Genomic DNA, 15,313 nt, shown 5'->3' with positions numbered 1-15,313 from the left:
AAACGGACCATTTTCCACATTTCTGAAGCATGACGTAATGGGGGGGTGTTATCTCTTTTGTCGAAAATCAGCCGTTTTTGCTCGAACATTAAATGCCTCCAAATGGTATTTAATTAACTTCCCGGGGTGAAGAAACCCTTTTTGAGAACTCAGAGTGAGTAAATTGGCCATTTTCATGCACTTTTAACCATTCCATAAATCTTGTGTTTTGGGCCCCTGGAAGCATGAAAATCACTTTAAACATGCTAATTTTAGCTCTAACACTGATGATCCACCTACAAATGTGAACTGACGTTCAAAAATAAAACATTTGAAAACGGACCATTTTCCACATTTCTGAAGCATGACGTAATGGGGGGGTGTTATCTCTTTTGTCGAAAATCAGCCGTTTTTGCTCGAACATTAAATGCCTCCAAATGGTATTTAATTAACTTCCCGGGGTGAAGAAACCCTTTTTGAGAACTCAGAGTGAGTAAATTGGCCATTTTCATGCACTTTTAACCATTCCATAAATCTTGTGTTTTGGGCCCCTGGAAGCATGAAAATCACTTTAAACATGCTAATTTTAGCTCTAACACTGATGATCCACCTACAAATGTGAACTGACGTTCAAAAATAAAACATTTGAAAACGGACCATTTTCCACATTTCTGAAGCATGACGTAATGGGGGGGTGTTATCTCTTTTGTCGAAAATCAGCCGTTTTTGCTCGAACATTAAATGCCTCCAAATGGTATTTAATTAACTTCTCGGGGTGAAGAAACCCTTTTTGAGAACTCAGAGTGAGTAAATTGGCCATTTTCATGCACTTTTAACCATTCCATAAATCTTGTGTTTTGGGCCCCTGGAAGCATGAAAATCACTTTAAACATGCTAATTTTAGCTCTAACACTGATGATCCACCTACAAATGTGAACTGACGTTCAAAAATAAAACATTTGAAAACGGACCATTTTCCACATTTCTGAAGCATGACGTAATGGGGGGGTGTTATCTCTTTTGTCGAAAATCAGCCGTTTTTGCTCTAACATTAAATGCCTCCAAATGGTATTTAATTAACTTCCCGGGGTGAAGAAACCCTTTTTGAGAACTCAGAGTGAGTAAATTGGCCATTTTCATGCACTTTTAACCATTCCATAAATCTTGTGTTTTGGGCCCCTGGAAGCATGAAAATCACTTTAAACATGCTAATTTTAGCTCTAACACTGATGATCCACCTACAAATGTGAACTGACGTTCAAAAATAAAACATTTGAAAACGGACCATTTTCCACATTTCTGAAGCATGACGTAATGGGGGGGTGTTATCTCTTTTGTCGAAAATCAGCCGTTTTTGCTCGAACATTAAATGCCTCCAAATGGTATTTAATTAACTTCCCGGGGTGAAGAAACCCTTTTTGAGAACTCAGAGTGAGTAAATTGGCCATTTTCATGCACTTTTAACCATTCCATAAATCTTGTGTTTTGGGCCCCTGGAAGCATGAAAATCACTTTAAACATGCTAATTTTAGCTCTAACACTGATGATCCACCTACAAATGTGAACTGTCGTTCAAAAATAAAACATTTGAAAACGGACCATTTTCCACATTTCTGAAGCATGACGTAATGGGGGGGTGTTATCTCTTTTGTCGAAAATCAGCCGTTTTTGCTCGAACATTAAATGCCTCCAAATGGTATTTAATTAACTTCCCGAGCCCCTGGAAGCATGAAAATCACTTTAAACATGCTAATTGTAGCTCTAACACTGATGATCCACCTACAAATGTGAACTGACGTTCCAAAATAAAATATTTGAAAACGGACCATTTTCCACATTTCTGAAGCATGACGTAATGGGGGGGTGTTATCTCTTTTGTCGAAAATCAGCTGTTTTTGCTCGAACATTAAATGCCTCCAAATGGTATTTAATTACCTTCCCGGGGTGAAGAAACCCTTTTTGAGAACTCAGAGTGAGTAAATTGGCCATTTTCATGCACTTTTAACCTTTCCATAAATCTTGTGTTTTGGGCCCCTGGAAGCATGAAAATCACTTTAAACATGCTAATTTTAGCTCTAACACTGATGATCCACCTACAAATGTGAACTGACGTTCAAAAATAAAACATTTGAAAACGGACCATTTTCCACATTTCTGAAGCATGACGTAATGGGGGGGTGTTATCTCTTTTGTCGAAAATCAGCCGTTTTTGCTCGAACATTAAATGCCTCCAAATGGTATTTAATTAACTTCCCGAGCCCCTGGAAGCATGAAAATCACTTTAAACATGCTAATTTTAGCTCTAACACTGATGATCCACCTACAAATGTGAACTGACGTTCAAAAATAAAACATTTGAAAACGGACCATTTTCCACATTTCTGAAGCATGACGTAATGGGGGGGTGTTATCTCTTTTGTCGAAAATCAGCCGTTTTTGCTCGAACATTAAATGCCTCCAAATGGTATTTAATTAACTTCCCGGGGTGAAGAAACCCTTTTTGAGAACTCAGAGTGAGTAAATTGGCCATTTTCATGCACTTTTAACCATTCCATAAATCTTGTGTTTTGTGCCCCTGGAAGCATGAAAATCACTTTAAACATGCTAATTTTAGCTCTAACACTGATGATCCACCTACAAATGTGAACTGACGTTCAAAAATAAAACATTTGAAAATGGACCATTTTCCACATTTCTGAAGCATGACGTAATGGGGTGGTGTTATCTCTTTTGTCGAAAATCAGCCGTTTTTGCTCAAACATTAAATGCCTCCAAATGGTATTTATTTCACTTCCCGAGCCCCTGGAAGCATGAAAATCACTTTAAACATGCTAATTTTAGCTCTAACACTGATGATCCACCTACAAATGTGAACTGACGTTCAAAAATAAAACATTTGAAAACGGACCATTTTCCACATTTCTGAAGCATGACGTAATGGGGGGGTGTTATCTCTTTTGTCGAAAATCAGCCGTTTTTGCTCGAACATTAAATGCCTCCAAATGGTATTTAATTAACTTCCCGAGCCCCTGGAAGCATGAAAATCACTTTAAACATGCTAATTGTAGCTCTAACACTGATGATCCACCTACAAATGTGAACTGACGTTCCAAAATAAAATATTTGAAAACGGACCATTTTCCACATTTCTGAAGCATGACGTAATGGGGGGGTGTTATCTCTTTTGTCGAAAATCAGCTGTTTTTGCTCGAACATTAAATGCCTCCAAATGGTATTTAATTACCTTCCCGGGGTGAAGAAACCCTTTTTGAGAACTCAGAGTGAGTAAATTGGCCATTTTCATGCACTTTTAACCTTTCCATAAATCTTGTGTTTTGGGCCCCTGGAAGCATGAAAATCACTTTAAACATGCTAATTTTTGCTCTAACACTGATGATCCACCTACAAATGTGAACTGACGTTCAAAAATAAAACATTTGAAAACGGACCATTTTCCACATTTCTGAAGCATGACGTAATGGGGGGGTGTTATCTCTTTTGTCGAAAATCAGCCGTTTTTGCTCGAACATTAACAGCCTTATTCATGAAGGGGCCGTTTTGCGAGCCCCTAATAGCGAATCATAGCGATTCGCTATTAAGGACTCGCAAAACGGTAATCATGTAGGAATCGCATAATAAAATGCGATTCCTACTGATTCCTTATTTGCGATTAGCAAATTGCTAATCGCAAATAAGGAATAACTCGCCATTCATTCCTATGGGTCAAAAGGCCCATAGGAATGAATGGGGAGTATTCCTTATTTGCGATTAGCAATTAGCTAATCGCAAATAAGATTGCGATTTGAAGGGTGCCAGGGGTGTCCACAGGACACCCTGTAGCACCCCTCAAATGAAATTTCACACAGGTGTTGCACACACACATGTCCAAAGGACATGTGTGTGTGTAACATGCAACTCAGAAAAATGCATTTAAATGCATTTTTCTGAGTTTTCGCAATTTACCGCGACGTCTGACCTCGCGGTAAATTGCGGCAAGAAATTGCGATTTCGCAAATTTAAATTGGATGCTGAATTGCATTTAAGGAATCTCTAATAGAGATTCCTTAAATGTAATTTCTCGCACATTTGCGACATCGCAATTAGCGATTTTTGCATTTGGGATGCTGAATCCCAAATGCAAAAATCGCACTCGCAAAGGGCCGGATTCTCAGAATCCGGCCCTTTGCGAGCCGATTTAGCCTTCATGAATAAGGCTGTAAATGCCTCCAAATGGTATTTAATTAACTTCCCGAGCCCCTGGAAGCATGAAAATCACTTTAAACATGCTAATTTTAGCTCTAACACTGATGATCCACCTACAAATGTGAACTGACGTTCAAAAATAAAACATTTGAAAACGGACCATTTTCCACATTTCTGAAGCATGACGTAATGGGGGGGTGTTATCTCTTTTGTCGAAAATCAGCCGTTTTTGCTCGAACATTAAATGCCTCCAAATGGTATTTAATTAACTTCCCGGGGTGAAGAAACCCTTTTTGAGAACTCAGAGTGAGTAAATTGGCCATTTTCATGCACTTTTAACCATTCCATAAATCTTGTGTTTTGTGCCCCTGGAAGCATGAAAATCACTTTAAACATGCTAATTTTAGCTCTAACACTGATGATCCACCTACAAATGTGAACTGACGTTCAAAAATAAAACATTTGAAAATGGACCATTTTCCACATTTCTGAAGCATGACGTAATGGGGTGGTGTTATCTCTTTTGTCGAAAATCAGCCGTTTTTGCTCGAACATTAAATGCCTCCAAATGGTATTTATTTCACTTCCCGAGCCCCTGGAAGCATGAAAATCACTTTAAACATGCTAATTTTAGCTCTAACACTGATGATCCACCTACAAATGTGAACTGACGTTCAAAAATAAAACATTTGAAAACGGACCATTTTCCACATTTCTGAAGCATGACGTAATGGGGGGGTGTTATCTCTTTTGTCGAAAATCAGCCGTTTTTGCTAGAACATTAAATGCCTCCAAATGGTATTTAATTAACTTCCCGAGCCCCTGGAAGCATGAAAATCACTTTAAACATGCTAATTTTAGCTCTAACACTGATGATCCACCTACAAATGTGAACTGACGTTCAAAAATAAAACATTTGAAAACGGACCATTTTCCACATTTCTGAAGCATGACGTAATGGGGGGGTTTTATCTCTTTTGTCGAAAATCAGCCATTTTTGCTCGAACATTAAATGCCTCCAAATGGTATTTAATTAACTTCCCGGGGTGAAGAAACCCTTTTTGAGAACTCAGAGTGAGTAAATTGGCCATTTTCATGCACTTTTAACCATTCCATAAATCTTGTGTTTTGGGCCCCTGGAAGCATGAAAATCACTTTAAACATGCTAATTTTAGCTCTAACACTGATGATCCACCTACAAATGTGAACTGACGTTCAAAAATAAAACATTTGAAAACGGACCATTTTCCACATTTCTGAAGCATGACGTAATGGGGGGGGTGTTATCTCTTTTGTCGAAAATCAGCCGTTTTTGCTCGAACATTAAATGCCTCCAAATGGTATTTAATTAACTTCCCGAGCCCCTGGAAGCATGAAAATCACTTTAAACATGCTAATTTTAGCTCTAACACTGATGATCCACCTACAAATGTGAACTGACGTTCAAAAATAAAACATTTGAAAACGGACCATTTTCCACATTTCTGAAGCATGACGTAATGGGGGGGTGTTATCTCTTTTGTCGAAAATCAGCCGTTTTTGCCTGAACATTAAATGCCTCCAAATGGTATTTAATTAACTTCCCGAGCCCCTGGAGGCATGAAAATCACTTTAAACATGCTAATTTTAGCTCTAACACTGATGATCCACCTACAAATGTGAACTGACGTTCAAAAATAAAACATTTGAAAACGGACCATTTTCCACATTTCTGAAGCATGACGTAATGGGGGGGTGTTATCTCTTTTGTCGAAAATCAGCCGTTTTTGCTCGAACATTAAATGCCTCCAAATGGTATTTAATTAACTTCCCGAGCCCCTGGAAGCATGAAAATCACTTTAAACATGCTAATTTTAGCTCTAACACTGATGATCCACCTACAAATGTGAACTGACGTTCAAAAATAAAACATTTGAAAACGGACCATTTTCCACATTTCTGAAGCATGACGTAATGGGGGGGGTGTTATCTCTTTTGTCGAAAATCAGCCGTTTTTGCTCGAACATTAAATGCCTCCAAATGGTATTTAATTAACTTCCCGGGGTGAAGAAACCCTTTTTGAGAACTCAGAGTGAGTAAATTGGCCATTTTCATGCACTTTTAACCATTCCATAAATCTTGTGTTTTGGGCCCCTGGAAGCATGAAAATCACTTTAAACATGCTAATTTTAGCTCTAACACTGATGATCCACCTACAAATGTGAACTGACGTTCAAAAATAAAACATTTGAAAACGGACCATTTTCCACATTTCTGAAGCATGACGTAATGGGGGGGTGTTATCTCTTTTGTCGAAAATCAGCCGTTTTTGCTCGAACATTAAATGCCTCCAAATGGTATTTAATTAACTTCCCGAGCCCCTGGAAGCATGAAAATCACTTTAAACATGCTAATTTTAGCTCTAACACTGATGATCCACCTACAAATGTGAACTGACGTTCAAAAATAAAACATTTGAAAACGGACCATTTTCCACATTTCTGAAGCATGACGTAATGGGGGGGTGTTATCTCTTTTGTCGAAAATCAGCCGTTTTTGCTCGAACATTAAATGCCTCCAAATGGTATTTAATTAACTTCCCGAGCCCCTGGAAGCATGAAAATCACTTTAAACATGCTAATTTTAGCTCTAACACTGATGATCCACCTACAAATGTGAACTGACGTTCAAAAATAAAACATTTGAAAACGGACCATTTTCCACATTTCTGAAGCATGACGTAATGGGGGGGTGTTATCTCTTTTGTCGAAAATCAGCCGTTTTTGCTCGAACATTAAATGCCTCCAAATGGTATTTAATTAACTTCCCGGGGTGAAGAAACCCTTTTTGAGAACTCAGAGTGAGTAAATTGGCCATTTTCATGCACTTTTAACCATTCCATAAATCTTGTGTTTTGGGCCCCTGGAAGCATGAAAATCACTTTAAACATGCTAATTTTAGCTCTAACACTGATGATCCACCTACAAATGTGAACTGACGTTCAAAAATAAAACATTTGAAAACGGACCATTTTCCACATTTCTGAAGCATGACGTAATGGGGGGGTGTTATCTCTTTTGTCGAAAATCAGCCGTTTTTGCTCGAACATTAAATGCCTCCAAATGGTATTTAATTAACTTCCCGAGCCCCTGGAAGCATGAAAATCACTTTAAACATGCTAATTTTAGCTCTAACACTGATGATCCACCTACAAATGTAAACTGACGTTCAAAAATAAAACATTTGAAAACGGACCAATTTCCACATTTCTGAAGCATGACGTAATGGGGGGGTGTTATCTCTTTTGTCGAAAATCAGCCGTTTTTGCTCGAACATTAAATGCCTCCAAATGGTATTTAATTAACTTCCCGGGGTGAAGAAACCCTTTTTGAGAACTCAGAGTGAGTAAATTGGCCATTTTCATGCACTTTTAACCATTCCATAAATCTTGTGTTTTGGGCCCCTGGAAGCATGAAAATCACTTTAAACATGCTAATTTTAGCTCTAACACTGATGATCCACGTACAAATGTGAACTGACGTTCAAAAATAAAACATTTGAAAACGGACCATTTTCCACATTTCTGAAGCATGACGTAATGGGGGGGTGTTATCTCTTTTGTCGAAAATCAGCCGTTTTTGCTCGAACATTAAATGCCTCCAAATGGTATTTATTTCACTTCCCGAGCCCCTGGAAGCATGAAAATCACTTTAAACATGCTAATTTTAGCTCTAACACTGATGATCCACCTACAAATGTGAACTGACGTTCAAAAATAAAACATTTGAAAACGGACCATTTTCCACATTTCTGAAGCATGACGTAATAGGGGGGTGTTATCTCTTTTGTCGAAAATCAGCCGTTTTTGCTCGAACATTAAATGCCTCCAAATGGTATTTCATTAACTTCCCGAGCCCCTGGAAGCATGAAAATCACTTTAAACATGCTAATTTTAGCTCTAACACTGATGATCCACCTACAAATGTGAACTGACGTTCAAAAATAAAACATTTGAAAACGGACCATTTTCCACATTTCTGAAGCATGACGTAATGGGGGGGTGTTATCTCTTTTGTCGAAAATCAGCCGTTTTTGCTCTAACATTAAATGCCTCCAAATGGTATTTAATTAACTTCCCGGGGTGAAGAAACCCTTTTTGAGAACTCAGAGTGAGTAAATTGGCCATTTTCATGCACTTTTAACCATTCCATAAATCTTGTGTTTTGGGCCCCTGGAAGCATGAAAATCACTTTAAACATGCTAATTTTAGCTCTAACACTGATGATCCACCTACAAATGTGAACTGACGTTCAAAAATAAAACATTTGAAAACGGACCATTTTCCACATTTCTGAAGCATGACGTAATGGGGGGGTGTTATCTCTTTTGTCGAAAATCAGCCGTTTTTGCTCGAACATTAAATGCCTCCAAATGGTATTTAATTAACTTCTCGGGGTGAAGATACCCTTTTTGAGAACTCAGAGTGAGTAAATTGGCCATTTTCATGCACTTTTAACCATTCCATAAATCTTGTGTTTTGGGCCCCTGGAAGCATGAAAATCACTTTAAACATGCTAATTTTAGCTCTAACACTGATGATCCACCTACAAATGTGAACTGACGTTCAAAAATAAAACATTTGAAAACGGACCATTTTCCACATTTCTGAAGCATGACGTAATGGGGGGGTGTTATCTCTTTTGTCGAAAATCAGCCGTTTTTGCTCTAACATTAAATGCCTCCAAATGGTATTTAATTAACTTCCCGGGGTGAAGAAACCCTTTTTGAGAACTCAGAGTGAGTAAATTGGCCATTTTCATGCACTTTTAACCATTCCATAAATCTTGTGTTTTGGGCCCCTGGAAGCATGAAAATCACTTTAAACATGCTAATTTTAGCTCTAACACTGATGATCCACCTACAAATGTGAACTGACGTTCAAAAATAAAACATTTGAAAACGGACCATTTTCCACATTTCTGAAGCATGACGTAATGGGGGGGTGTTATCTCTTTTGTCGAAAATCAGCCGTTTTTGCTCGAACATTAAATGCCTCCAAATGGTATTTAATTAACTTCCCGGGGTGAAGAAACCCTTTTTGAGAACTCAGAGTGAGTAAATTGGCCATTTTCATGCACTTTTAACCATTCCATAAATCTTGTGTTTTGGGCCCCTGGAAGCATGAAAATCACTTTAAACATGCTAATTTTAGCTCTAACACTGATGATCCACCTACAAATGTGAACTGACGTTCAAAAATAAAACATTTGAAAACGGACCATTTTCCACATTTCTGAAGCATGACGTAATGGGGGGGTGTTATCTCTTTTGTCGAAAATCAGCCGTTTTTGCTCGAACATTAAATGCCTCCAAATGGTATTTATTTCACTTCCCGAGCCCCTGGAAGCATGAAAATCACTTTAAACATGCTAATTTTAGCTCTAACACTGATGATCCACCTACAAATGTGAACTGACGTTCAAAAATAAAACATTTGAAAACGGACCATTTTCCACATTTCTGAAGCATGACGTAATGGGGGGGTGTTATCTCTTTTGTCGAAAATCAGCCGTTTTTGCTCGAACATTAAATGCCTCCAAATGGTATTTAATTAACTTCCCGAGCCCCTGGAAGCATGAAAATCACTTTAAACATGCTAATTTTAGCTCTAACACTGATGATCCACCTACAAATGTGAACTGACGTTCCAAAATAAAATATTTGAAAACGGACCATTTTCCACATTTCTGAAGCATGACGTAATGGGGGGGGTGTTATCTCTTTTGTCGAAAATCAGCTGTTTTTGCTCGAACATTAAATGCCTCCAAATGGTATTTAATTACCTTCCCGGGGTGAAGAAACCCTTTTTGAGAACTCAGAGTGAGTAAATTGGCCATTTTCATGCACTTTTAACCTTTCCATAAATCTTGTGTTTTGGGCCCCTGGAAGCATGAAAATCACTTTAAACATGCTAATTTTAGCTCTAACACTGATGATCCACCTACAAATGTGAACTGACGTTCAAAAATAAAACATTTGAAAACGGACCATTTTCCACATTTCTGAAGCATGACGTAATGGGGGGGTGTTATCTCTTTTGTCGAAAATCAGCCGTTTTTGCTCGAACATTAAATGCCTCCAAATGGTATTTAATTAACTTCCCGAGCCCCTGGAAGCATGAAAATCACTTTAAACATGCTAATTTTAGCTCTAACACTGATGATCCACCTACAAATGTGAACTGACGTTCAAAAATAAAACATTTGAAAACGGACCATTTTCCACATTTCTGAAGCATGACGTAATGGGGGGGTGTTATCTCTTTTGTCGAAAATCAGCCGTTTTTGCTCGAACATTAAATGCCTCCAAATGGTATTTAATTAACTTCCCGGGGTGAAGAAACCCTTTTTGAGAACTCAGAGTGAGTAAATTGGCCATTTTCATGCACTTTTAACCATTCCATAAATCTTGTGTTTTGTGCCCCTGGAAGCATGAAAATCACTTTAAACATGCTAATTTTAGCTCTAACACTGATGATCCACCTACAAATGTGAACTGACGTTCAAAAATAAAACATTTGAAAATGGACCATTTTCCACATTTCTGAAGCATGACGTAATGGGGTGGTGTTATCTCTTTTGTCGAAAATCAGCCGTTTTTGCTCGAACATTAAATGCCTCCAAATGGTATTTATTTCACTTCCCGAGCCCCTGGAAGCATGAAAATCACTTTAAACATGCTAATTTTAGGTCTAACACTGATGATCCACCTACAAATGTGAACTGACGTTCAAAAATAAAACATTTGAAAACGGACCATTTTCCACATTTCTGAAGCATGACGTAATGGGGGGGGTGTTATCTCTTTTGTCGAAAATCAGCCGTTTTTGCTAGAACATTAAATGCCTCCAAATGGTATTTAATTAACTTCCCGAGCCCCTGGAAGCATGAAAATCACTTTAAACATGCTAATTTTAGCTCTAACACTGATGATCCACCTACAAATGTGAACTGACGTTCAAAAATAAAACATTTGAAAACTGACCATTTTCCACATTTCTGAAGCATGACGTAATGGGGGGGTGTTATCTCTTTTGTCGAAAATCAGCCGTTTTTGCTCGAACATTAAATGCCTCCAAATGGTATTTAATTAACTTCCCGGGGTGAAGAAACCCTTTTTGAGAACTCAGAGTGAGTAAATTGGCCATTTTCATGCACTTTTAACCATTCCATAAATCTTGTGTTTTGGGCCCCTGGAAGCATGAAAATCACTTTAAACATGCTAATTTTAGCTCTAACACTGATGATCCACCTACAAATGTGAACTGACGTTCAAAAATAAAACATTTGAAAACGGACCATTTTCCACATTTCTGAAGCATGACGTAATGGGGGGGTGTTATCTCTTTTGTCGAAAATCAGCCGTTTTTGCTCGAACATTAAATGCCTCCAAATGGTATTTAATTAACTTCCCGAGCCCCTGGAAGCATGAAAATCACTTTAAACATGCTAATTTTAGCTCTAACACTGATGATCCACCTACAAATGTGAACTGACGTTCAAAAATAAAACATTTGAAAACGGACCATTTTCCACATTTCTGAAGCATGACGTAATGGGGGGGTGTTATCTCTTTTGTCGAAAATCAGCCGTTTTTGCTTGAACATTAAATGCCTCCAAATGGTATTTAATTAACTTCCCGGGGTGAAGAAACCCTTTTTGAGAACTCAGAGTGAGTAAATTGGCCATTTTCATGCACTTTTAACCATTCCATAAATCTTGTGTTTTGTGCCCCTGGAAGCATGAAAATCACTTTAAACATGCTAATTTTAGCTCTAACACTGATGATCCACCTACAAATGTGAACTGACGTTCAAAAATAAAACATTTGAAAACGGACCATTTTCCACATTTCTGAAGCATGACGTAATGGGGGGGTGTTATCTCTTTTGTCGAAAATCAGCCGTTTTTGCTTGAACATTAAATGCCTCCAAATGGTATTTAATTAACTTCCCGGGGTGAAGAAACCCTTTTTGAGAACTCAGAGTGAGTAAATTGGCCATTTTCATGCACTTTTAACCATTCCATAAATCTTGTGTTTTGTGCCCCTGGAAGCATGAAAATCACTTTAAACATGCTAATTTTAGCTCTAACACTGATGATCCACCTACAAATGTGAACTGACGTTCAAAAATAAAACATTTGAAAATGGACCATTTTCCACATTTCTGAAGCATGACGTAATGGGGTGGTGTTATCTCTTTTGTCGAAAATCAGCCGTTTTTGCTAGAACATTAAATGCCTCCAAATGGTATTTAATTAACTTCCCGAGCCCCTGGAAGCATGAAAATCACTTTAAACATGCTAATTTTAGCTCTAACACTGATGATCCACCTACAAATGTGAACTGACGTTCAAAAATAAAACATTTGAAAACGGACCATTTTCCACATTTCTGAAGCATGACGTAATGGGGGGTGTTATCTCTTTTGTCGAAAATCAGCCGTTTTTGCTCGAACATTAAATGCCTCCAAATGGTATTTAATTAACTTCCCGGGGTGAAGAAACCCTTTTTGAGAACTCAGAGTGAGTAAATTGGCCATTTTCATGCACTTTTAACCATTCCATAAATCTTGTGTTTTGGGCCCCTGGAAGCATGAAAATCACTTTAAACATGCTAATTTTAGCTCTAACACTGATGATCCACCTACAAATGTGAACTGACGTTCAAAAATAAAACATTTGAAAACGGACCATTTTCCACATTTCTGAAGCATGACGTAATGGGGGGGTGTTATTTCTTTTGTCGAAAATCAGCCGTTTTTGCTCGAACATTAAATGCCTCCAAATGGTATTTAATTAACTTCCCGAGCCCCTGGAAGCATGAAAATCACTTTAAACATGCTAATTTTAGCTCTAACACTGATGATCCACCTACAAATGTGAACTGACGTTCAAAAATAAAACATTTGAAAACGGACCATTTTCCACATTTCTGAAGCATGACGTAATGGGGGGGTGTTATCTCTTTTGTCGAAAATCAGCCATTTTTGCTCGAACATTAAATGCCTCCAAATGGTATTTAATTAACTTCCCGGGGTGAAGAAACCCTTTTTGAGAACTCAGAGTGAGTAAATTGGCCATTTTCATGCACTTTTAACCATTCCATAAATCTTGTGTTTTGGGCCCCTGGAAGCATGAAAATCACTTTAAACATGCTAATTTTAGCTCTAACACTGATGATCCACCTACAAATGTGAACTGACGTTCAAAAATAAAACATTTCAAAACGGACCATTTTCCACATTTCTGAAGCATGACGTAATGGGGGGGTGTTATCTCTTTTGTCGAAAATCAGCCGTTTTTGCTCGAACATTAAATGCCTCCAAATGGTATTTAATTAACTTCCCGGGGTGAAGAAACCCTTTTTGGGAACTCAGAGTGAGTAAATTGGCCATTTTCATGCACTTTTAACCATTCCATAAATCTTGTGTTTTGGGCCCCTGGAAGCATGAAAATCACTTTAAACATGCTAATTTTAGCTCTAACACTGATGATCCACCTACAAATGTGAACTGACGTTCAAAAATAAAACATTTGAAAACGGACCATTTTCCACATTTCTGAAGCATGACGTAATGGGGGGGTGTTATCTCTTTTGTCGAAAATCAGCCGTTTTTGCTCGAACATTAAATGCCTCCAAATGGTATTTAATTAACTTCCCGGGGTGAAGAAACCCTTTTTGAGAACTCAGAGTGAGTAAATTGGCCATTTTCATGCACTTTTAACCATTCCATAAATCTTGTGTTTTGGGCCCCTGGAAGCATGAAAATCACTTTAAACATGCTAATTTTAGCTCTAACACTGATGATCCACCTACAAATGTGAACTGACGTTCAAAAATAAAACATTTGAAAACGGACCATTTTCCACATTTCTGAAGCATGACGTAATGGGGGGGTGTTATCTCTTTTGTCGAAAATCAGCCGTTTTTGCTCGAACATTAAATGCCTCCAAATGGTATTTATTTCACTTCCCGAGCCCCTGGAAGCATGAAAATCACTTTAAACATGCTAATTTTAGCTCTAACACTGATGATCCACCTACAAATGTGAACTGACGTTCAAAAATAAAACATTTGAAAACGGACCATTTTCCACATTTCTGAAGCATGACGTAATGGGGGGGTGTTATCTCTTTTGTCGAAAATCAGCCGTTTTTGCTCGAACATTAAATGCCTCCAAATGGTATTTAATTAACTTCCCGGGGTGAAGAAACCCTTTTTGAGAACTCAGAGTGAGTAAATTGGCCATTTTCATGCACTTTTAACCATTCCATAAATCTTGTGTTTTGTGCCCCTGGAAGCATGAAAATCACTTTAAACATGCTAATTTTAGCTCTAACACTGATGATCCACCTACAAATGTGAACTGACGTTCAAAAATAAAACATTTGAAAATGGACCATTTTCCACATTTCTGAAGCATGACGTAATGGGGTGGTGTTATCTCTTTTGTCGAAAATCAGCCGTTTTTGCTCGAACATTAAATGCCTCCAAATGGTATTTATTTCACTTCCCGAGCCCCTGGAAGCATGAAAATCACTTTAAACATGCTAATTTTAGCTCTAACACTGATGATCCACCTACAAATGTGAACTGACGTTCAAAAATAAAACATTTGAAAACGGACCATTTTCCACATTTCTGAAGCATGACGTAATGGGGGGGTGTTATCTCTTTTGTCGAAAATCAGCCGTTTTTGCTAGAACATTAAATGCCTCCAAATGGTATTTAATTAACTTCCCGAGCCCCTGGAAGCATGAAAATCACTTTAAACATGCTAATTTTAGCTCTAACACTGATGATCCACCTACAAATGTGAACTGACGTTCAAAAATAAAACATTTGAAAACGGACCATTTTCCACATTTCTGAAGCATGACGTAATGGGGGGGTTTTATCTCTTTTGTCGAAAATCAGCCATTTTTGCTCGAACATTAAATGCCTCCAAATGGTATTTAATTAACTTCCCGGGGTGAAGAAACCCTTTTTGAGAACTCAGAGTGAGTAAATTGGCCATTTTCATGCACTTTTAACCATTCCATAAATCTTGTGTTTTGGGCCCCTGGAAGCATGAAAATCACTTTAAACA

The sequence above is a fragment of the Lissotriton vulgaris genome, unplaced genomic scaffold (genome assembly GCF_964263255.1).
Source record: "Lissotriton vulgaris unplaced genomic scaffold, aLisVul1.2 SCAFFOLD_2395, whole genome shotgun sequence".
Classification (NCBI taxonomy): Eukaryota; Metazoa; Chordata; class Amphibia; order Caudata; family Salamandridae; genus Lissotriton; species Lissotriton vulgaris.
This window is presented reverse-complemented; position numbering follows the sequence as displayed.